The sequence below is a fragment of the Oxyura jamaicensis genome, chromosome 10 (assembly GCF_011077185.1).
Source record: "Oxyura jamaicensis isolate SHBP4307 breed ruddy duck chromosome 10, BPBGC_Ojam_1.0, whole genome shotgun sequence".
Classification (NCBI taxonomy): domain Eukaryota; kingdom Metazoa; phylum Chordata; class Aves; order Anseriformes; family Anatidae; genus Oxyura; species Oxyura jamaicensis.
In genome coordinates this window covers 8,959,534-8,981,350 of record NC_048902.1, presented here as the reverse complement: position 1 = coordinate 8,981,350, position 21,817 = coordinate 8,959,534, and the positions used below count along the sequence as shown (strand labels likewise).

The window sequence follows — 21,817 nt, the reverse complement described above, 5'->3', positions numbered from 1 at the left end:
CTTTGGGGCCACGAGGAAGCCCCAAATGCACGGGATGGAGGTGAATGGGGGCTGCACTTCAGCCAAGGGCACAGGGGGAGACCCTGCCAGCACCTCCTGGCTCTCAGGGATGTCCCAGGGGCCGCATCCAGCCCGTGCGGAAGGGTCAGGGGATGGATGCTTGATGCTCCGTGCCAGGGGAGTGGCGTCGGCAGCAGCTGCTGCTGCAGGAACATCCCCCTCCCTCCCTCCCCTCCTGCTAATGAACGTAGGTGAAACTTGCTGTGCTATGACTTTAATCAGCAAAGAAAACTGCAAAGCATTTTTCTTTTCCTTTTTTTTTTTTTTTTCTCCCACCTGCTGAATTCAGCACCGAATGTGAATGAGGCGGCGCTCGGGCTTGGCCGGGTGCCCGCTTCCCTGGCTCTGATGCAGAGAGCGCATCCCCTGCGTGCCGAGCCTCCCGGGCCAACCCGCGGCGAGCCTGGGTCAGCCCCGTGCATTTCGCACCGTGCCCGGGGATCCTGGCAGCTTTAAAGGCTGCTCATCGCTCGCTAAGCCCACCCAAGCCCTGTGCGCCCTTGTGCTTGCCTCACCCACCCGCAGCCCGCGGGCACGTCCCTGCTGTTTGGCATCGAGGGGCAGCCCGGGGCTGGGGTGCTGGGGCTGGTGTCCTGCAGCCCCACGTATAGGGGCGGCGGGGTGGCAGCCCCGGGTTCAGGCTGGGCTGTCCGTCAGCGTGGCTGCAGCAATTTGCAGCTCCATTAGCGCTCGGAGCTGGCAGAGCGGCCCCGCAATGTGCCCGTTTGATAAGAGGCAAGTTCCACCGAATAATGAGCAGTAATTGGATTTCAGGGTTAACCAGCTCGCAGCAAAAATAGAAAAAGAAAGGAGAAGCCATTGGATATTTCTGTTCTGGCTCATCAGACACTGGAGGTTTATCTCTGCTGAGAATAGCACAGGAGAGGTAAAGTTATTAGTGACCACCAGAGCATGGTGATGCCATCGCCCCCCCGGGTTCGGTGGGATGAGTCCGTGCGTCCTCTGCCAGCCTCAGGGCAGAGAGGGGAGCACAGAGCCCGCAGCACCGCAGAGGTGAGGGCTCCAGAGGTGGAGAGGGTGCTGGTGACCGCGCAGGGCACCCGGCGATGCACCCGGCCATCGGTGGGATGAATTCACGCCGGAGCTGGTGCAGAGGAGAGCTGTTAGCATGGCCGGGATGGAGAGGCTGTTTTATAAGGCGAGACTGAAAGCACTTGGCTTGTTTAGCCCCACAAAAGAAGGCAAAGCAGAGAGATGATTACTCCCCATAAATATATCAGGCGAGTAAACACCAGGTACAGAAAAGAACCATTTAAGCTAAAAGACTGCGCTGGCATGAGAACAAATAGGTTTAAAGCTGGCTGTTGTAGGCTGGGAATTAGGAGCCGCTTTTTAACCACGGGAGCTGCGATGCTCTGGAAGCAGTGGAGAGAAAATAACTCCCTGCTTTGGGAACGGGGCTGGACTGGGTGCGAAGGGAGACGAAGTGGAGGGGTGTTGAGTCCCCCAAATGCCTTTTGGCACATTGGGCCCCTCCTGTGTTGTTCCCCAGGGGGAAAACAGCCCCAGGAAGATCCCTGAGCCCCCCGGGTGATGCGGGGGTACCTCTCCAGCGTGCCCCGAGCCCCCTGGCTGTGCCACCCTTGGCAGCCGTGGAAGGCAGGCTGCTGCTGCTGGCTCCCCTGGCGTCCTCTCGGCGTGCCTGGATGGTGATCAAGCACGTGCAGGAAATTATCCTGAATTCCTTGTATATTCTGGGGCCTGTCTAAAGGCTTGGTGAAGAATCTGCTGATTAGGACTCTAATCAGCTTTGAGAGCAGGTAATTTCTCAGCTAGAGATCATCTCCAAACAGGAAATCAGATTCAGGAGATAGCTGCTTTATGCAGCACATCATGGTGGACTAGAGCAAAGCTTGTAATAATGAGCGGAGCTGGAATAAGAAGATCATTATTAATATTATGCATTAATTGCTTTATGCCCTCCTCCTTCCAGGTGGCTTTCCTACCTCGCTTATCTCTGCATAATGCAACAGGAACTGTTCCAGACCCAGTCCTGGCACCCAGGCAGGGGTTTTGGACCCTGTCCCTCCTTCCAGACACCAGAGGACACCCCGGCATTCCCAGCCTCGGGCATTTTTTGAACCTGGCACGGTGCCTGGGAGCGCAGTAAGACACTACAGCTCTTAGTAGAGTGGCCTCAAAGGTCACAGCGACACCGGTCCTGGTGCAGCCGATACCCGCTGGTGAAAGACGCCAAGCACCAAAGCAGGAAGGTCTGGGAACAGCACCCAGCCCATGGCGCAGCCAGCACCCCACGCAGCACCCAGCGATGGGTTTTACAGCCGATTGCACGGGCAGAGAGGGCGCAGGCTGCTCCGGGAGCGGGGCTGCTGCAGCTCCCTCCACGCCTTTCCGCCAGCATTAGTGTTTGCTGTGCTGCGCCGGGCGTGCAGCCGTGAGCACACGCGTGCAGGACGTGGTGGGAGCTGCTCTCGCAGAGCGCTGCCTGGGGATGCTTGGGGGGCAGGGGGGGCTGGCTGGCCGTGGGGTGCAGCGGGGCTGGGAGCAGGCTGTGCTGCTTGGGGAGGTGCGGGGCAGGAGCAGCAGGTAACCCTGGCCCCAGCCTCATTCAGCTCCTCTCTGCGAGGATCTGGAATCATTTTCTGTGCCTCTCGCACCCCTGGGCCTTTCCTTGTCAGAGGAAGGGGCCCTTCGTGCCCTGCTTGCACCAGGGCTGCCCATATCCTGCACCTTTTGTTCATCCCACTGGGCTCGGGGGCATCTCCAGCTGGCCGGACCACTGGGGGGACACAGCTGAGCCCCCACACTTTGCCACACCACTGCCTACAAAGGTTAAACGTGCCGCTGCTCCCGGAGCATCAGTGCCAACCGATGCTCCTTCAGCATCAGTGCCGAGGGGTGCTCAGCCGCATCCTCGCCCAGCATCCCGGCACGGGGGGGGGCGGCTTTCTTCCTCCGTAACCCTCCGGAGCGGGAGCCCAGCGCCGCGATTTGTCACCGGGGCCGGCCACGGGAGGGAGGCAGGAGGCGGGGGCGGCCGGGGGGGGGCGCGGCGGCGGCGGCGGCGGCGGCGGCGGCTGCGGGAGGACGGAGCCGGGGGGGAGCTGCCGGGAACGGCGGAGCCGGAGCCGCGGTGCTCGGGGCCGGCAGCAGCCGCAGCCCCGGGGCATGAGCTCGCCCCCCCGGGGGACCGGGGGGCCCGGCGAAGCGGGCCGGGAGGCAGGCGGCAGGAGCGGCGGAGGATGCGCCGAGCCCCGCGGAGCCCAGCCCAGCTGCAGCGCGCCCAGCCCGGCAGCCCCTCCGAGGTAACGGGGAGGGCTTGGGGGGGGGGGGAGAAAAGGGTGGGGGGCACCGCCTGGCACAGCAGGGGGGTGTCTTCCTGCAGCTGCAATCGCCCCCCCCCCAGGGGGTGGCGGTCGCCGTGGCATCGCCCTCCAGCATCGCCCCCCCCCCCCCAGAGCTGCCCGCAGCGCCCGCCTCAAGCCCGCCGCGATCGAAGCTGGGCTCTGAGGTCGGATGCAGCCGGGAACCTCCGGCAGGGCTCCGGCTGCCCGCGGCCCTCCTGCTTCAGCCCCTAAAAGCCACCGGCTCTGCAGGGTCCCTGGCGCGGGCAGCTTGCGAGGGGGCCGGGCTGTCACACGCGGACCTCTCGGGACCGCCATCTCGGTGGGGATGCCCCCGAGGAGCAGCGATTTGGATCCGATCCCATTTGGGTTTGCAGCCCCAGGTGGGGCTCGCTGCCTTACACCTCGCCCAGCTGCTGTCGCCTATGGGGTGAAAGGCAGAGCTGCCCTCCTGCCTCTCCTGTGGTGCTTGACTTGTACACCAGCATCCCACCCCAGCAGGGACCACAGCCCCCCCGGGGCACTCCTCTTATCTGCTGCGCTGCCAAGGGAGGAGGGAGAGGGGTTTAATTACCCTCAAGTGTCAGTTCAAGATAAATCTGCTGGGACGCAGCTCTTGACAGGTGTGAAATAACAGGAGGCTTTCGCGCACGGGAGGCTGAGCTGAGAACAGGTCGGTGGTTTAATTGGCGGCTCCTCGGAAGGGTTCAGGTCAGGGTGGAGAAAATGGGACGGTGCTGGCTCCGGCAGTGATCCCCCTGCTACGCCTCTGGGAAGGGAAGATGGATGCTGAAGGCTGACGGATTGCTCCGGTGCGTTCCTGCGGTGCTTTTGGGGCTGGGGTGTGGAGCAGGTGCTCTGGGCTGGTAGCACAACCTCCTGTCAGAGCTGTCCTCCGAGGAGCTGATGCTGTGCCGTTTCTGCTGATCCTTTCTTGCTGAAGAAGGCAGCTCCCGGGAGAGCCCTTGCCCTGGTTGTCAGGAGACGACGCATCCTACGGGGCACCCGGGGAGCTGAGAGCCAGTGAATTGCCTCCAGAAGCAGGGCTCTGCACAGCAGTCTCCTGGGGATGCGAGGTGGGATGACTTCAGGGTTTAGCAAACAGCTCCTCTTTCCTCCTCCTGCCAAAATCTCTGAAAGGCTTCACGGGAGCTCACGAGATAAGCGTTTGAAGGACTGCGGTCTCACGGCTCCATGGGGAAAAGCCTCTTCCCTCTCCCCATGGCTGCGGGGCTGGGATGCACGGAGCGTCTGCTTTCCCCCCGCCTGCCTGTGCCCCACTCGGGGGCCCCGGATCCCCGCTCAGCTCAGGGAGCAGAGGCTCCTCCAGGCCCCCGCTGCAGGACCTGTATCAGCGCCACGAAAGGATGCCGCTGTGGGGCCGGCCCCTGCGAAGTGCTGCTCGTGGACACGCCAGCAGGAGGAGGAAGGACATAATGGTTTATCTTATCGCCCAGCCAGAGGTGCTGGGCTCTTCTCCGTCCTCGTCCCAGCCTTCCCAGGGCTGCCACGGGGTGGGGGTTTTAAACAGCGGTGCCCCCCTGCTGGCCCCTTGGGGTCGGTGTGGATACGAGGAGCCGGCACTGTTGCTTTTCTGGATGAAACCGTGGTGTTTAGCCATTACCGCAGTGGTGCTCGTTGTTTTAGCAGGCACCGTGCACTTGCTGCTTGGCTGGTGACCCTGGGGACAGAGCGGGTGGTGGCACCAGCAAGGGAAGACCTGTGGGGTGCTGTTTGGGTGCACAGCTGCTGGTGATGCCGCTCGTGGTGGTGCTGGGGCTGGTGTGGAATGCTTGGGCAGCTGGCCCAGGGTGGCCTGGCCACGCACGGCTCTGGGAGGAGGTTTGTGTCCCTCCCTGAGCTGGCTGTGCCAGTGTCTCCACCAAAGGCAGCCCAGAGGTGTGATCGAGGGGCAGAGACTCTTCCTTGCTCCTCTTGCGAGTCAAGCTGCCGTGGGACAGGCTGGGCTGAGCGAGAGCAGAATCCATGCTCATTTTGCCAGCAACAAGCCTTTGATGCCACCTGTGACAGGAGCATATTTAGCCCTGATGTATATCCGCTGCGCTGGCTTCGGGCTCCGGATCAAGGCAGAAGAGCTTTTGATGCATGAACGCACAATGAGGGGAAAAAAAATTAAACCCGCAATCCTCAAAATGTCTGCAAATCCAGCAGCTTATCCTCACCCCGGGCAGGCAAAATTAACCAAGTGTAGGATCAGTAAATCAGGGAATCAGCCGCTCTCATCGCTGAACGTGAGAAGGCTGTGAGCTCGGCTGGCACGGAGCAAGGCACCCGCACCGAGGACGCTCAGGCTCTGGCCATGGGGCTGCCCCGGCACGGCGGCACCACGGTGCCCCCCGGCAGCCTCCACGGTGGCTGACCATACGTGGGGCACGGGGGGACACGGGCTGGCATCTGTCCTCCAAGTCTGTCCTTCCGTCACGCCGAGAGCCTGGGCAGGTGACAGCGCCATCACCTGTGCTCGTGCCGAGCCACACCGCGTCGTGCTCCAGTCCCCAAAATTTCCGTGGGGCTCAGAAACCCGGCAGGCTTCTGAGCACCCCGAGGTGCTGGCAGCGGGTTTGCAGCTGGGACCTGGGGCCAAGCGGTGGCACTGGCAGCTCCTGGAGGACCCCAGCGCTGCTGGAGGCTGGGGTCAGGCCAGCCCATCTGGAGATTGATGGCATTATCCCTTAAACGCCTTTAACTGAAATAGGATGGCCGGGCTGATTGGATTGTGCTCTGTAATTAATTAGCTGGGTGCAGTGGGCGGGAGGCAGCTCCGGTGGGAAGAGAGGGGGGAAGGTGCCAGGAGAGGTGCCCAGCTCCACGCCACCCCTTCTCACTAACGTGGCACTGTATGACGTGAGCCACCAGGAGCTGGGTGCCTCTTCCAGGGGCCTGGCCCTTTTCCAGGTGAATAATTGCATTTTTCCACCCAGTGAGACCCCCAAACCACAGCCCCAAGACCCGTGGGGAGGCGAGCATGGGCTGGGTGCGGGTGCAGGGGGCTGGGTGCCCCTTGCCAGGGGGAAAGCAGCTGGGCTGCAGCCCCCTGTCCCTTTGGGTTGAAGCTTTCAGCATTGTCTGTACCCATAAACAGAAAGCATCCCTCTTAGTTTTTTTTTTTTTTTTTTTTTTTTTTTTTTTTTTTTTTCTTCTTTGTGTTTACTGTGGGGATTAATAAGGAACTGCAGCGTAAGGAAAATAGGAAGCAGCTCCTTGTTTATTGTTTAATTCAGGGAAAACGCAGCCTGCTGAGGGAAAGGCTGGACTTGGGGTGCCCCATGTGCAGCATCCCTGCTCGGGGGACGCAGGGAGGGCACGCAGCTGGGGCTGGCCAGGGGATGGGCGACACCTGTGTCAGCACCCACAGGTGCTGTAAGGGCCTGGGGAGGAGCTGGGAGCTGCTTGGGCAGGGTGTAGAGGTGCGTGGGTGGCTTTCCTGCAGTGTACTGAGTGTCCTCTGCTCCTTGCAGCCCCCTCGGGACCTGTCCCCAGCCCTGGGAGGGGGAGCGCCAGGATGGTGGCACCTCTGGGTGCTGCCACCTCTGGGTGCTGCGGCCTGCCCTGCTGGGTGCTGGCTCAGCTCGGGGAGAGCTGCGTGCTTCTGGGTTCCCCTGCTGGTAGCTGGAGGTGCTGCCTGGGAGGGGAAAGCTGCTTCTGGCCTGGGCACCCCTGGCTCCGTGTGCAGGGCCCGCCGGTTTGTGCTGCACGCTGGGACTCTGCTGCGGTGCTGGAGGAGCGCGGCTGAGCCCTGTGCACTGATACGTCTTGGAAAACAAAGCAATGTGTGTTCAGCTCAGCTTAGCCCACAAAGGAAAACCACATCACTTGAAAAAGCAAAGCTTTTAAAAATAGATTTTGTTTTATTTATTTATTTTTTTCTTAGCAGAGAATGCTGCTCTGTTTTGAGCCGGGCAATGAAGTGCCTGGGGAGGGATGTGATGAAACCTCTCGTTTTAAAGCTCCCGGTGCCAGGTGGGGTTCCTGGAGCTTTGTGTGCCTCCAGCCTGGCTTTGTGGTGGTGCTGGCTGCTCCAAGCTGCTGCTGCCTGTGGAAACGGGGGAATTGGGCATTTTGGTGACGGGGAGAAGCCCCTGGTTGTGTGCCACACGGGTCAGGCTGGTTCCTGCTGGAAACAAAGCCCTGGGCACTCCTGTGGTAGCGAGAGCTGGCAGCAGCCTGCTGCATTGCTTCTGCACGACCACCACGGTGCCGAGGGGCAGCATTTCGAGGCACTCAGGTCTCATTTTTGGGGGAGTAAGAAGAGCGTTGCCAGCCAGCAGGTGCTGCGCATCGTGCCTCGCTTCCCCCGGCGTGAAGGCGAGGTGGCAGTGAGCCCAGCAGAGCCTCCCTGCTTCCCCCCTCCCCCACCCCCCCAATTTGCTAAGGAGCCCTCTTGTTTGCCTCGGCTCTGATTAACGAGGCGCATCTCACTCTGACAACGTGTCACAAGCAATAAATTTCTGCCGAGCCGCGGGGCGGCAGGGACGCCTTCATGTTCCCATCTCCCTGCTGCCGGCTCTGCCCCGACCCCGCGCTTCGGCCTCAGCCTGGGAGGAGGCTCAGAGGCTCGGGATGGAGATGTTGTGGCATGAAAGAGGCTTTCCCAGGGGCTGCCTTTGCCCCCAGGGACCCGGTGGTTTCTCGTGTTGTTTGGAAATGTAAAAGAAACCACTAGGGATGGACCAAGAGTTGTGCGGTGGCCGCAGTCTGTGTTTTCCCAAGGTTTTCTGCTATGGCTCGGCCTTTGGAGAAGGGCTGGCTGTGTCACGGTGTGAGCAAGTCCCGGACGTGCTCTGGTCTCTGGGAAGCTGCCCTGCAGCTGGCCGTAGGATGTGGGATAACGTGGCCTGGATCCGTGCTGGTGGGGGCACGCCAGGTGTCTTGGGCTGGCTGGCAGCGAACCAGCCTGGATGGGAGGCCCTAGGGAAGCCTTTTCCCAATGGAAAGTATATTTATACTGAAAAAAATAGGCAGGAATGCCCTGTGCACCCCACCGAGCTGGGGACAAGGACACGGCCAGGCCTGCATGCCCTGTCCTCACGCAGCCCCGGTGAATGGCAGCAGGCTGGTGCTGTCACCACCGCTTGTGTGTTTGTCACCTCCTGCCCCGTGACAGCAGTCACCCCTCTCCCCGAGCTGTGAGGGACTGCTCGAGGTTTCTAATCAGCGATGGGAAGCACCGACTATTAACGCTGCTCCTCTTTGTATTCTTGATGGATTTTCTTAAAGCGTTGCTCTTAGAGGCTCTCCACTGTTAGCTTTTGTTTTCTCCTCAATAGCTTGTCTAATGAATGCCATTATCTTGGGCACAAATCTACTTCATGTCTCAATTCCGCTCGGCGAGGCCTGGTAACAATGGCAGTGGTGCTTTGAAGAGGGGTTCTGTCACCGCCTGATGCCACTTCCCTGCCTCCCAGACCTGTCCCCGAGGCACGCGGGGCGCCTGCTGGGTGTCAGATGCAGCAGCTCCTCGTGGCTGAGCCTCTCGGTAATTAGCAGGGATGTGTTAATGGCCTAGGATCTTCTCTAATCCCAGGAGTTTAGGGGGTGAGGAAGGGTGAAAGGCTGCAGGGTGAAGATGAGAAGTGTTTCCTAGAGCTTGAAGGAGCTCAGCTGCAGCCAAGCAAAGGTGTTGGTGCATCTCCAGGTGGTTCCTGCTTGCTCCCGCTGGGGAGAAGTTCTCCTGGGCCACTTCCCTGTGCCTGCAGCTCAGCACCCCGTGCCCCGGGGGGGACAGCCCTCAGCCTGCTGCGTGGCTGGCAAGTGAGGCTGTGGTGGGACTTGGTGCTCCCGGAGCAGCCTGCGAGTCCCACCTCCTCTGGGCTCTCGCCATGGCTGGGATGCCTGCTGCCTCCGCACTCTGTCCTCTCAGTTACAAATACCTCATCCTCTCAGGACCTAATGCATAAAATAATTTTTTTTATACGATTTTTTTCTCTCTCTCTTTTTTTTTTTTTTTTTTTTTTTACATGGTTCTTGCATTTTTAAATGCACACACCGTGTGTACAGCATTCAGATGTGCTCTCGGCTTTCCCCCAACCGTAATTGCTTTAAAACTGCAGATAGTTGGCAAAAGCAATTTGCTCTACATTAGGGAAGCCTCCAGCTCATCTCATCCCTCACACAAGCCTTTGCAGCCGCTCTCCCCCAGCCCTGCCTTCTCCCCTCTGCAGCTGAGCGACGCTCGGAGCCTTGCGCTGCCTCTCGTCCTCTGCGCTCCCGGGTGATGCCCTCGCTCTTCCAGCCTCCGGGGGGAGGACCGGCCTCTATCGCAGCTTCTGCTGAGCAAGGGTGATGCTTTGTGGCTCCTCGGCTGTGCTGATGGCATCGTGACATCTGTGACCGTGGTCCCATCTCCTGGGCTGGCTGGGCATGTGTGCCGGGCACGTGCTGCTCTCGTTCGAGTGACTCTGCTGCCGGAGTGTTTAACATGCTCTCTCTGCTTGCAAGACGTGTTGGGCTTTCAAAAAGCATTAATGATGGAGAGTAAATTGGAATCTGAGAGAAATAATCTGTAGGCGCTCTCTGTAGGCCTCGTCTTGCCTTGCCTTCCTCAGCCATGGCGAAGGAACAACGGCTGAACAGGAATATCAATGAGGAGGAGCCCCAGATCCCTCTCGTCTGTTGTGATGTCTCTTGCTCTGCCTGGGTGGCTGCGGTGGCTTTTGTCACCTCCTGATGGAGGACAGCCTTTGGTTGTGCGATGCTCTGACTGCCCTAGCCAGTCCTGGGGAAGCAGGACCTTGTGCAAGGACCAGATCTTGCAAATGGAGTCAAGTTGGAGGTAAACGCACCTAAACTTGCTCTGTGCGTGCTGCAGCCTCCCGGCCCCGTGCCCAGGCCCCTTGGCTCTTTATCTGCTTGGAGGGGAAGATGGGGTCCCCCCGGGGACGATCATCCTTGTGAGCATTGGGACCAAAACCATGGCGGGGTGGTGGCGATGGGTGCAGGATTTCTCCAGCCTGAGCCTCAAAAGGCTGACGCCTGCTGCGGGGCTGCAAGCTGAGGGCTTTGGCACAGCCGTGTGGAGGAGCACCTGCGAGGGGGGCTCTGCCTCTCCAGCACAAATGGTGACTTCCATGAGCAGGTAATGAATGGCACTGCAGGTTGTTCAGGTGGGAACTTGGTAAAGAAACCCATACCAAGTGTTAATCGAAACCTTGGGGGTTCCCTTTCCTATTCCCTGTGTGCTTGCACTGGAGGCAGAGCCCTGCTGGCCACCCCAGGGGTGTTCAGGCCGAGGGCAGCAGAATCTCAGGAGGCACTTTAGGGTCTCTGGACCCCAAAGAGCCAGGGTGCTGCCTGGAAAACCTCCTTGTTGCTCCTGCCCCATCCTGCAACACAAAGGCACAGCTGGCATGGATCTTGTGTCCGTGGAGAGCTGTACCCTCCGTGTGCCTTTGGCGAGGGGCTGTTCAGGTACAGCTTCCTACCTTAGTCTGGTCCCTCGGCTGCTCTTGGATGTTTACCAGCCTTGTAATTAAAGCTTTTCCTATCTCTGTTTATTTCCTGAGCATCGTTTCACTGTCTGGAAAATCCTGTTGCGGCAGAGCCTGGAGTACTTCAAAGATGCCCAGGGAGAGGACAGGTGTTCTGCAGGGACCCTGCATATGTCAGACATGGAGAGAAATCAGCCATGTGCTGGCTTCCACTAACCACCTGCTTGAGCTGGGAAGAAATCCCAGATCTCCCCTTTCCTTCCTTTTCCCTATTTCCAGTACCCCAGGGCATCACTTGGTACCTTGGGGCTTGCTGTGCTGGGAGCACAGGCGCCCAGTCCAGCCCCAGGAGCTGCAGTCCCTGCTGCCCCACTCTTTTTTTTTTTTTTTTTCCCCACTATAAAAATGTGTGCCTCGAGCACCAGGGCTCGGCTGTGTGCGGAGACGTGCACGTTTCAGCCTGTTTGCAGCCACTGTGCCTTGCGGCATGAAGGCTGATGTCTGGGGGGCTCTGAGCTCCTGAGGCTGGGCTCTTGAAGGGCTTTTGCTTGAAGCTTGGGCAGAAATGGTAGCTTTTGGGTAATTCTGGCTCTCTGGTGTGTTCACAGCTTCTGCATAAACCAAGGGTGGGTTGTCTCCTTACCTCTCCTTGCAAGTAAGGAAAAAAGAAAGCCAAATGTCTCCCAGCTCAAAACCTACAGAACCTAGGCTTTCTGCCCATTTTTTAAGCAATGGGGCTTGGTGCAGAGGTGGAGACACCTGGGTTTTCTCCTGAAGCATGGGTACCTTGCTAGGAGAGCCTGGCACAGTGCATACCGTGTCCTCTCAGCCTTGAGTGTTTGGAGATCTCTATATGAGGAGCTGGGCTTTTGGGCAGGGAGGCTTCACGTGTATGCAGCCTGCTGCAGTCCTCACCCTGGCATGTTGAGCGGTGCTCGAACACCCCTCGGCTGCTCCCTTTGGGGGCTCAGTCCTGGAGGGACTGGGTGATGCTGGTGGCTTTAGCTGCCCCCCAGTTCGGGGTGCTCTGCACCTCTCAGAAGTGGGACTTCTTGCAGCCCCATCCTTCCAGTTGTGCAGCTCTGTGCTGTCTTAATAGTGTCAAGCTCGCAATGAGCTCGGGCAATTTGCTTTATAAAGCAACACGCTAAATGTGTCAACACTCAGTGCATGTTTTTAATATAATATTTCAGATTGTTTTGAAAGAAGCCAAGATCCTTCCTTCCCTCTTCATTAGGAACGCTTTATGTGAAAGAGATGAACAATAGAGAGAGTATGCCAGGGAGAAAGCGTTCCCAAGTATTTGTTGCTGCTGAGAAATTAGCTGCTGCATACAGTATAAAGCTTCAGTGCCTGACTATGGGGGCAATTAGGCAGTATGCAAGCTGCTGAGGAAGTCTGCAGGGTCACCGTTGCTGGAGATGTTAAGGCCAGGCTTGACAGTGTCTATCAGGCATGGTGAAATTCCTGCTCCTCAAGGGAAGGGGATTAAATGATCATCCTGTCTACCCAGGGAGAGCCAGAAGTACAATTGTGAGCTGCTCTGCCATGAGCACTTTCAGGCTGTGTTTGTGAATCTTGCTCTGTTTCAGCTCAGAAATGATGGCTGTGATTTTTTAACTCGCTTCCCAGCAGGACTGTGGGTGGGTGGTTCTGCTGCTCTTCTGGCCTCCAGCTGAGAGACTTGGTCTCATGCCATGAGAAGGGTAAGACCTTTTGTGTCGCTCCGTTCTGACTGGTGCTAGTCAGAAATAATACAGCTGAAATGCTTTCATCAGAGAAATATGGTTCCTGTGTCTTCCTCTAGAGTGTCTCTTTCATCTCAAGGCAGAGGGAAAAACTTTCAGGGAAGTCAAAACTTCTCCTTTCTGCTTCAGACCATGGACTGGGGTGGGAAAGGGCTGGTGCCCTGGCTGAGGTGGCACCGCTCTGACCAGCACGACCCCCTTAGCTGGGGTTTTTGGTGGGTGCCACAGCAGCAACAAGCCCTGAAAAGGGTTTTGAACAAGGAAGATCAGTCCAGGAAGAATGCTCCAGACCTGATCCTGCAGAAGCTGGTGTGACAAGGAGCTGTGCTTGGACCTTTGGGGACATGGTGGGATGGGGGCAAACTGGAGCAGAAGGTCAGTGTCCTTTTGTGTGCTCAGAACAGGCAGGATTTGTTTTTTCTTCACCTCCTGCTAATCTTGCTGCTGAAATATTCCTCCTGTTTTTTTTTTTTTTTTTTTTTTTTTTTTTTTTTACAGCTCCTAAATGGAGTGTTTAAGCTTATTCTTTTCTTTTCTGTGAAAGAGGCAGTAAATCCTTTATCCTGGCTGGCTATTTCTGTACGTGCATTTCCTCATTGTGCTGCAGCTTGTCAGCTGTGTCAAAGCCCAGAAACCTTGGCCTCTGTTGGACTCCAGGCTTGGATTTCTTGGTATTTAACAACACAGGCTCACTCAGACTAACATTTCTTTTCTCTCCTCTTAGTGTCTTTTTGCAAAAAATACCTGTTTAAAGCAATTCCTGACAAAAGGGAGCAAGCAGAGAGGTAATAGCTTGTCAGCTCTGTCCCCAGCACAGCCGGGCGATGCTGGCTCAGCGGTGGGTTTTGGCATGCGGGGGGATTAGCAAGGGGAGGTGGCTGCCTGTGTGTTGGGGTGATGGCAGAGCTCTTGGCATCTACCAGCTTCACAGTGGAGCTGTGCTGATCCTTGAAGGTGATGCCAGCTTACCACTGTGGGCATGTGCCCAGCCATGACGGCTGCTTGTACAAGAACAAAAGAATAAACAATGGAAACTGTGGTTAATTAGCACAGCAAATTAGCAGGGTGCTTGGCCAAGCTCGAGCTGGAGGTAAGGACCCAAGATGAGATGAGAAGGCTAAACCAGCTCTGGTAGCTGGGAGTGAGACTGCCAGCACTCAGGGTGTTAATTACTGTACCCTAATTCAAGTCAGCGGAGTTATCTCTGACACAGTGCTCTGTCTTTGCTCTTCATTTGCAAATTTGTGCAAGGACCATGATCAGCAAATAAATTTGCAGAAAGCACGTAGCGGGACTAGAGATTTGGAAGTATCCTTGGCAAATATTTGCCTGCCTCCATGGTAAACCTTGCAAATGCTTCTTGTGACCTCAAAGCTGAATGTAACGGGCAACTTTGGGTAGGATGTCAGGCCTCGGGACAGGACCAGGAACGGCTGCTGCAAAATACTAACAGTATTTCCTTACATCCTCTCTCCTTCTTGCCCTCTTGCTATGCAGCATGTGGATATCTTCAGATGTGATACACTTGACTGCTTTCCTTGTAGGAGCACATCATTCCCATTAAGAGGTGGCTGCAGCTAAATACCATTTGCTCAGCGAGGTCTGAAGTGGTGCCCTTTGGAGTGATTGGGAGGCACAGCCACTTTCTGGGGGACGGGAGACTATTTTTCAGGCTCTTTATTATTAATTTGTTAAACGCTGGCTGATCAAAACTGAGATGCAAAAAAGGATTTGAGCTCTGCTACGGGGACTTCACAGTGAAATAAATGTATTAAATCAAACCCAGGCTGGAGGTGATTGTGCTGTGTGTGAAAGTGAAGCTGGGCAGGAGACGGGTGAAGATGCATCCTTCTCCATCAGGAAAGGGTCTTGCTTCTCGTTCAGTGCTGAAATCAAGCTCCTTGATCAGCAGACAAAGGACAAGTCATTTTTCAAGGTGTTTGTGGGACACTTCGGCTTAGGAGGAGGGCTCCCTGGCCTTATGGGACCCCCTGTGGGGCTGCAGAGCTGGGGACCCATCATTCAAGCACTCTGTGTGCACCACAGTGTGCAGCTCGGGGTTGTACCCTGGCACTTACTGGGTCCTTGTTTCCTCCCCCTGCTATTTGTGACCTTCTCCCCAGTGTGGATGGATGCTGCTGGCATGCTTTATGTAGCTTTCTGTTCCTCCTTGTGGTGGTAATTAAAATTATTGCTATTTCAGATCTGAGAGGTCTAGCTAAGAAATTTGTCCTAACAAAAGGAACATTCCCTCCTGTGAATGGTTACTCGGCTTTGTTAACTTGCAAGAAGTTGTCTGGAGCCCATTCTTCCCTGGCGTGCATACCTGGCTCAAACATTGGGTTTATTTTCCTTACCCCTTGCATACTGTTCAAAGAGAGGAGATCTGGGTCTCTGCAGTCCCTGGGTGGGTGGGGAATACTGCCTCTCACTATGGTGGTGGTTAATAAGCTTCCGTCTGACCTGTCCTAAATTGTGCTTGCGTTATTATGCACTCAGTCATGATAATCTCCAGCAGTTTTGATGCCATGACTCAGATGGTTTATTTTGTGCCATAGCTTGGAGGAACTGCAGGCTATCTCCTCTGAACCCCAGGTGCCAAACTGAAAAGGTGCGGCACCTTCTTTAAAAATAAATTAAAACATTTCCCACAGGGGCTTCAGTGAGGATTGTCTGTAAGCTCTTCACTGTGCTTGAACGCTACTATTTGGACTTTAAATACAGGTGAGCCCAGAACCTTAAACTTGGCTAAAGTAAGTTTAATTGTAATTGATAAATTCAGTTGGAAAATCTCATTAGTTTGGATAAGTGTAAGGTCTTGATTTGTTTGGGGAGTTTATTTTGTTTTGTCTGCAACTGTTGGTGATCGTCTGGTCAGCGGTGTGTGTGAACGTGTGAGCTGTCAGACACAAAGCAGTAACCGAGCCTGAGACTAGGGCTGGATCCAGGTGCACCCGGGCTCCAGAGGGAGCCTGGAAAGCCATGGGGTCCGCTCCTGGCCTCGTGACTGAATGGGAGAGTCCTCTTCATCCTGCAGGCCTCCAGTTTCTGCAGGAGCTGTTTGAGCGCCATCGCTGAAGAAGCTTAACCTCTGCCAGAATGGCCGGGTCAGGCAGAGATGTCTGACTTCAGTGGGCCTCAGCTGTGTGTTGTCTCCATCCCTGTGTTGTAGCACTGTATAAGCAATCCTGGCATGACTGAAATGTGGGCCTGACACCCCTGGGGGCCCCAGCTCAGTGTGACTGAAAGGTGTGCCTACCTCCCCTGCGCAGGCCGCCATCTTGGCAGGCTGACGCCCCTGGGTGGGCCGCCATCTTACTGGGCCCGAAGCGTGGGCCTCCATTTGGATACCAGCTTGCTGTCTTGGTGTGAGTGAGTCTCGCAAGCAATTAAAAGGTACTTCTAAAATCATGGGCTGACAAAAATATTCTCAGGGAGATTTATAGGCAGGCTGGCATTCCCTGAAAATTAATCCTGGGTTGTGTGTGTGAATGAAACTGACTCCAGATGCGCAGTCCAAAGCAAGAGTGGTTCTCTAAGGGGATCTTGCCCCAGTTTATGTACAGAAATGACTCCCCCTAAAGTCTGTAAGAAAAATGCTATTGCTATACCCAGGATGATCCTCCTAAACAGTTTTCCTTAAAGTGCTTTTGGTTTTTGATTGCAAAAAGAGAACAAAACCAAACTGAACTCAGTGGGATGCCTCTTTTAGTTGTTACAGCGCATCTAAACAGTGCACTGAGTCACAACCTCAGAGCCTAAAAGAATCCCAGGAAAAGTTAAATACAAATTAAAAAATCTAGGAGAAGTTAACTGATCAAGAGCCTAAACCACCCCAGCATTTGTATCTCTCTTATACTCTTGTGCTAGCACTGTGATAGAGCTGGAGGTTGCAGATGACCTAGGTTTTTTTCTCATTTACCACTATATCTCCCAGGGGTATGGTTATCTTCCAGATAACCGCTATGAACTGAGAGAGGAAGTTGACTCCACCACTCGCCCTGAGTCTGAACCTCACTATTCCACTAGAAAGAAATTTGAGGTCCCTAGCACTCAGCAACAAAAGAAAATGTTAAGAAAAATGAGAAGAAAACAGTAAAAACTACACTAAATTGTCCACTGAGAGAAGCTGGATCCGATGGCAACCTTGTCTCAGTCCATTCCCTGGAGTGCAACAGATATTTATTTTTTTTATTTTTTTATTTATTTTACCTCCCAAACTACTGGGGAAATTGAGGAATTTATGGAGCTTTGGATAATAAGAAAGTTATAACCTAACCTCAGCTAATATGGACCGGCTTCTTAGAGCTGTAGTACCAGAAGAAACTTTAATAAGGCTCTGCGATACAGCCAAGTGACCAGTACAGCCAATTCCAGACACTGACATTAGATCACACAGGGTTTCTATTTTGAATGCTATTTTCCAAGTATGTCCTAGAAAAACAGATTGGGCTAAAGTTTATGCATGCAAACAATTCAGGGATGAAAATCCAACCAGCTACATGGATAGACTGAGAACTCTGTGTAAGACGTACAGAAATAGACAACCCTGTGAAGCAAGCAAGACCTGCACTTGTTTCAGTTTTTGTTCAGGGCTTGGGTTCTAAAATTTGTGAAAATATTCAAAGTACAATGATTGGCTGGGAAGGAAAAAGCATAAAGGAATTACCAGCTGCTCAGCGTTTTTATAGCACAGCTAAGAAAGCAAAGGGGTGAAGCTAAATCAATGGCTCTACAAATTCAGCAATTAGAAAATGCCTGCACCCCCTGTAGGCAGAGTAAGAGTAGAATGTCTGGCCCCTGAGGGCAATTAGGTTCAAACCCTATTCAACCTGTGCATGCTGACAATCAATGCCATTTTTGTAAGCAGCCGGGTCACTGGAAATTAGAATGCCCTCAATGATTTTGCAACATTAGCCCACGATTTTCTTCTGGCGCTCACAGAACTGATGCTTTTGGGCCACAATCACATCACCCATAGCACAGGACTGCCTGAGGGACTGTGGCAGTGCCCCAGTTCCCTTTAGACCCCTCTGTACTGTACTTAAATTGCTGTGTTGCAGGAAAACAAACAAACAAGCAAAAAAAAAAACAAAAAAACTGTTACCTGTCTCACTGGTACTTGAATGCATGATACTCTGATATCTTGATAATGAGTGTCACCTCCACCTCTACTGTGCCTCCTTTCTGTTTGCAGGTGGTGAAAGTACAGTAATTCCTTCTGGGAGCTGCTGTGTTTAGGCTCTGACATGTAACACCCTACAGCTGTCAGGAGCCCCTCGAGGGCTTGTGGACATGTGTAGGTGTCTGTAACTTGGTGCCTAGAGGTGCATGGGACCAGCAAGGGTTCCACCTGATCTGGTTTCCCTGATGGCAGTGGGAATAAGAGTAACAAGGAAAAAAAGTTGATATTTAAGCACATTCTTTGCTGTCCTAGCTTTCTTGTTAAACTCACGGTGGTCACAAGCTGGATGGGGGCCTGAGGTCTTGCTTTCCCATGCTGACATCTCCTGTGCCTTCTCATCTGCAGCCCCCTGCACCCAGGAGCCATGAGCTGCCCCCAGCACCTGCAGAGCCCCTGGAGCAGCGCCCTGTGTGCAGCCTCTCGGTGCTGTTAGGCTCCCTGCTGCAGCCTCCTGCATCCCCTCTGAGGTAAGGACTGTGGCTGTTCTGTCTGTGAAGAGCAAACGGGTCTGCTAAAGTTTCTGTCTGTGAAGAGCAAACGGGTCTGCTAAAGTGGGTGAGAGCTTGGTTGTTTTTTTGTCTGGTTGTGTCTTCTGCCTTGCCCAGGAAGGAACTGGGCTTGGGTGGCACTGGTGCCTTCTGATTGTCTCAGCTTCCCCGAGATGGTATTTGGGAAGGGGTTTGTGTGTCCTCTTGCTACCTCAGACTTCATGTTGTCTTCTCTCGTATCTGCCATTTGCAATAAGATTGTTTTAAAGGTTTCTCAAATTATGCTAGGTTTACGGGGGATATGTGGGGCTGGCTGTGAAATTGTTCTCAGCTGAGGAGTAGATATTGGGTTTAGAAACCAAAAACTTGGTTTCTGGTGTTGGCGGTTTTGAGGCTTTTAGACTTCTTTGTTTTCAAGCTTCTCCTTGCAAACAGAGGTGTCAGATGTGTGCGTTAATGCGTGAGCATTGCTACTTCTCCGTCTGTTCAATCTCCTGCGCAGACGAGCTGGGCCTAGCAGAAAGATGTGGATGTCCCGAGCATTTTGCGAGGTGGCAAAGGGTACAAGGCAGGGGGTCTCCAGTGATGGTCACAGCAGCTCCAGTGAGCCAGAGCTGGGACCCGCCTTGTCCCAGCTCAGCCCACCCAAAACACCATTTCCCGCTGGGTTTTCATAGCTAGGCTTTTCAGGCAAGCCTAATATAACTTTTCTCCTCAAACCTACTCTGAAATCTGCAAACGTGGTGTGCTTCAGCCCGGCCCACCTACGTGCAGCCACGGGGAAGCAGGGGCTGGTTAGCGCTGACATCCTCGGCCATAAATATCTCGTCCTCTCTAATCCTCCCTGTAGCTTCAGTGCTTCTGCTTTACTAAGAGTTATTTGACTCTCTGTGTTGCACTTCTTAGACAAATGGCTTTTAAATAAAACCCTCTGCTAACTCGTTAGGCCTCCTGTCCAGGTCACTTCCCGGGCAGGTGATTTATAGGGCTGCATTTAACGTTTTATTAACTTGGCATCGTCGGGGCTATTCAGTCGGAGTCCGTCCCGTTAGCTGTGGCGAGTGACAGCCCGCTGAATGGGGCTCCGAGAGCATCCGTGGGGTGAGAGAAGGGGAAAAGCAGGAGGATCCAGAGAGGGAGGAATAGATCTGGGAGGGATAAATGAATCGCATGAGGGTTAAAGAGATAATGGAGCTTTAGATCATATCTGGGAGCTGCCTTATCTCTCGCTGTTCCTACATGATTTCTTGGCTGCAGCGCACTGGGACTGTGCAGGGATGGGAGAGGAGCACGGGGACTCTGAGGAGGTGGCGTGGCTCTGGGCTGCTTCCTGCAGGGCATGGCTGCGGGAACACCCCTGGTAGGATGTGCCTGTGCTAAACCCTTCCTGTAGCACTGCCTGCCTCCTTGCCTAGCGCGTGCATGAGCCCATTTAGCTCCTGGCTTTCCTCCAGCCTTTCCCCTGGCTGTGCTCCTGGCAATCTGTCTGGTCCAGTCTGGTTCCCTCTGACCCCAAGCTCTGCCCTGCAGCTGGCTCCGAAAGAGCCCCGGCACAGACCCGGCATGGGGAAAGCTGCTGGGGCCTGAGTAAGCTTTGCCTGGGGAATCTGGACCTCCCGTTGGCGATGTGAGGCTGCAGCAGCAGCTTTGATTATCTCTGGTTTTGTTGCCACTCTCCCCCTGTGCCCTGTCTTTGTTCCAGCTGTGCTTGGAGATGTTATTCAGTGGTTTTCCAGCTCTTGGTAACAGGGGGAAAAAAACCCAACTCCTGCACAAGCAGAGCTAATGAGTTCTCTCTGGAAATAAAAGCATCCTGAGGACAGCCCAGCCATACAGAACAGCCCGTGCTCAGCAGCTCCTCCGGCCAACGCCTCTGAGCCATGTCCCGGTGCTGGGCTGCTGGGCACCATGAGGAGGCTGTCGCTGCCCATCCTCCCTAGCCATCATCCCTCTGAGGTCTCAGGAAGGCTGGGACATTGTTTGTTCCTCTGGCCATTGCTGTGTGGAGCTGGGATGCAGGTTTGGGAGCATCCCTGAGCACCGCGGGACCCGTGTGCTGCCCCAAACCCTGGTGTCTGCATGCTCACGGGGCAGGCCAAGGAGGGGAGACTCATCCCATGGATGGGGCCAGCTGTAATTGTTTAGAAATGGGTCTGGGTGATGCCCGGGCTCTCACTGCCTATGGAGCACTTCCCCAGCATGGGTGGGGGCGAGGTAAGAGGGCAGCCTGGGCTCACCACAGCCCCCCGTGCATGCAGGGAGAGCAGAGCTGCTGTCCCCGAGGTTGCCAAGCGTGTGGCCAGGAGGGAATTTATCTCGCAGCTAAGCAGGGAGCTGAAAGCTATTGCTTCCGATGTGCCTATGATTTGCTGAAACCTGTGTCTCCTTTGTCATATTTCTGTCTGCCTCAGCCTCAAATCCCAGAGCAAAGTCTGAGAACTTGCTTTCAGGGAGGAACAGTGTTTTTTTCCCTCCACCTTTAAGTATTTACTCTGAGCTTTCAAGATACATACCCTGCAGGGATCCTGCCAGCTGTGGCTGCAGCCAAGGGGTGCTGCCTGCCCGTCCTCCGGTGTCCTCCTTTGTCTGCTTTTGGGGTTTTTGGGGTCCCTTCACAGCAGCTGTGGGTGCAACCCCTCCAAACATCCACTCCCTGGGGGCTTGGGGAGGGGAATCTGAAACTTCTGAGCTGTGTTCTTGAGCAAGGGGCTGAAGGCTGACCCATTTGGCGAGCTCCACCGTGGGCTGGCACATGCTGAGGCGCCAGCTTCTCTGCGTGACGCCTGGGTTCCTGGTCCTCAGCAGCTCCCAGAGCAGCTGCTGGAGTTTTCCTCCTGTCCTTATGGCTTGTCCCGGCCTCTGGAGGTCACGCCGGTGACCCGAGCAATGCCGACTGCCTTTGCTGTGCATCATGTACCGCTGTGTCGTGCCCTGCCGTGGGTTTTGGCGTCCCCCCCCTTCCTCTTCTCCCGCTCTACTTGTCCCAGCCCTCCCGCAGCCACCACTCGGGCAAGCTGCTTAAATTCAGGGAGAGCAGCTCCTTGCTGGAGGCGAGCGCTGTTTAACTCCGGGGCGGGAGCAGGTTTCAAAGCAGCTCAGCGAGGGGCAGGAGGTTCTCTGCCTTTCTTTCCGGGCGAGCACACAAATTGCAGCAGCTGAAGGCAGAGGTAGCAGTCCCAGCCACCAGCACGGCGGCTGTCAGTGAGGCTTGTCCCTGTCCCCGCCGGTGGTGCCCGCCACGCGCTCCTGAGCCCCGCGAGCACACGGGCAGCGATGCTGAAACCCTCTGCGGGGCCTGGGGTGGGAGGGCAGGTGCAGCTCTGCCGGGAGATGCCCTCAAACCACCAGCAAATGGAAGCAGAGGAAATAAGAGCTTACCCGGGGAGGTTTTTCTAAGGAGGAAGAAATGCAAGGCGGGTGCAGGGCTGGCGGTGGAAGCCAAGCTCCTGTGAGCTGCGAAGCAGTGAGCCTGGGGCCACGGCTGGTCAGCAGGCTGGCACCAAGACCGGCCCTCTCAACTTGCACCCACTTTGACTCAGACAGCCTCATTAGTGGGGAAAGT

General features: G+C 55.3%; 1 protein-coding gene and 1 long non-coding RNA gene across 3 annotated transcripts in view; one reads left to right on the top strand and one right to left on the bottom strand.

Moving 5' to 3' along the window:
- Window positions 1-258: 258 nt before the first annotated feature.
- Window positions 259-4,089, bottom strand: LOC118172365. Its single transcript, XR_004753661.1, has 2 exons — window positions 3,961-4,089; window positions 259-2,176 (listed from the first exon to the last, which is right to left on the bottom strand). It is a non-coding gene; the product is annotated as an uncharacterized LOC118172365 (long non-coding RNA).
- Window positions 3,095-21,817, top strand: part of LINGO1 (leucine rich repeat and Ig domain containing 1) — a 125,416-nt gene continuing 106,693 nt past the window's right edge. Inside the window, exons 1-2 of one of the 2 annotated variants that reach the window (XM_035336215.1) lie at window positions 3,095-3,347; window positions 18,113-18,234. The gene's annotated coding sequence lies outside the window, so the exon portion shown is untranslated. Of the gene's footprint in view, window positions 3,348-4,069; window positions 4,199-18,112; window positions 18,235-21,817 lie in introns of those variants that run through there. The other variant, XM_035336216.1, reaches the window with a different exon arrangement.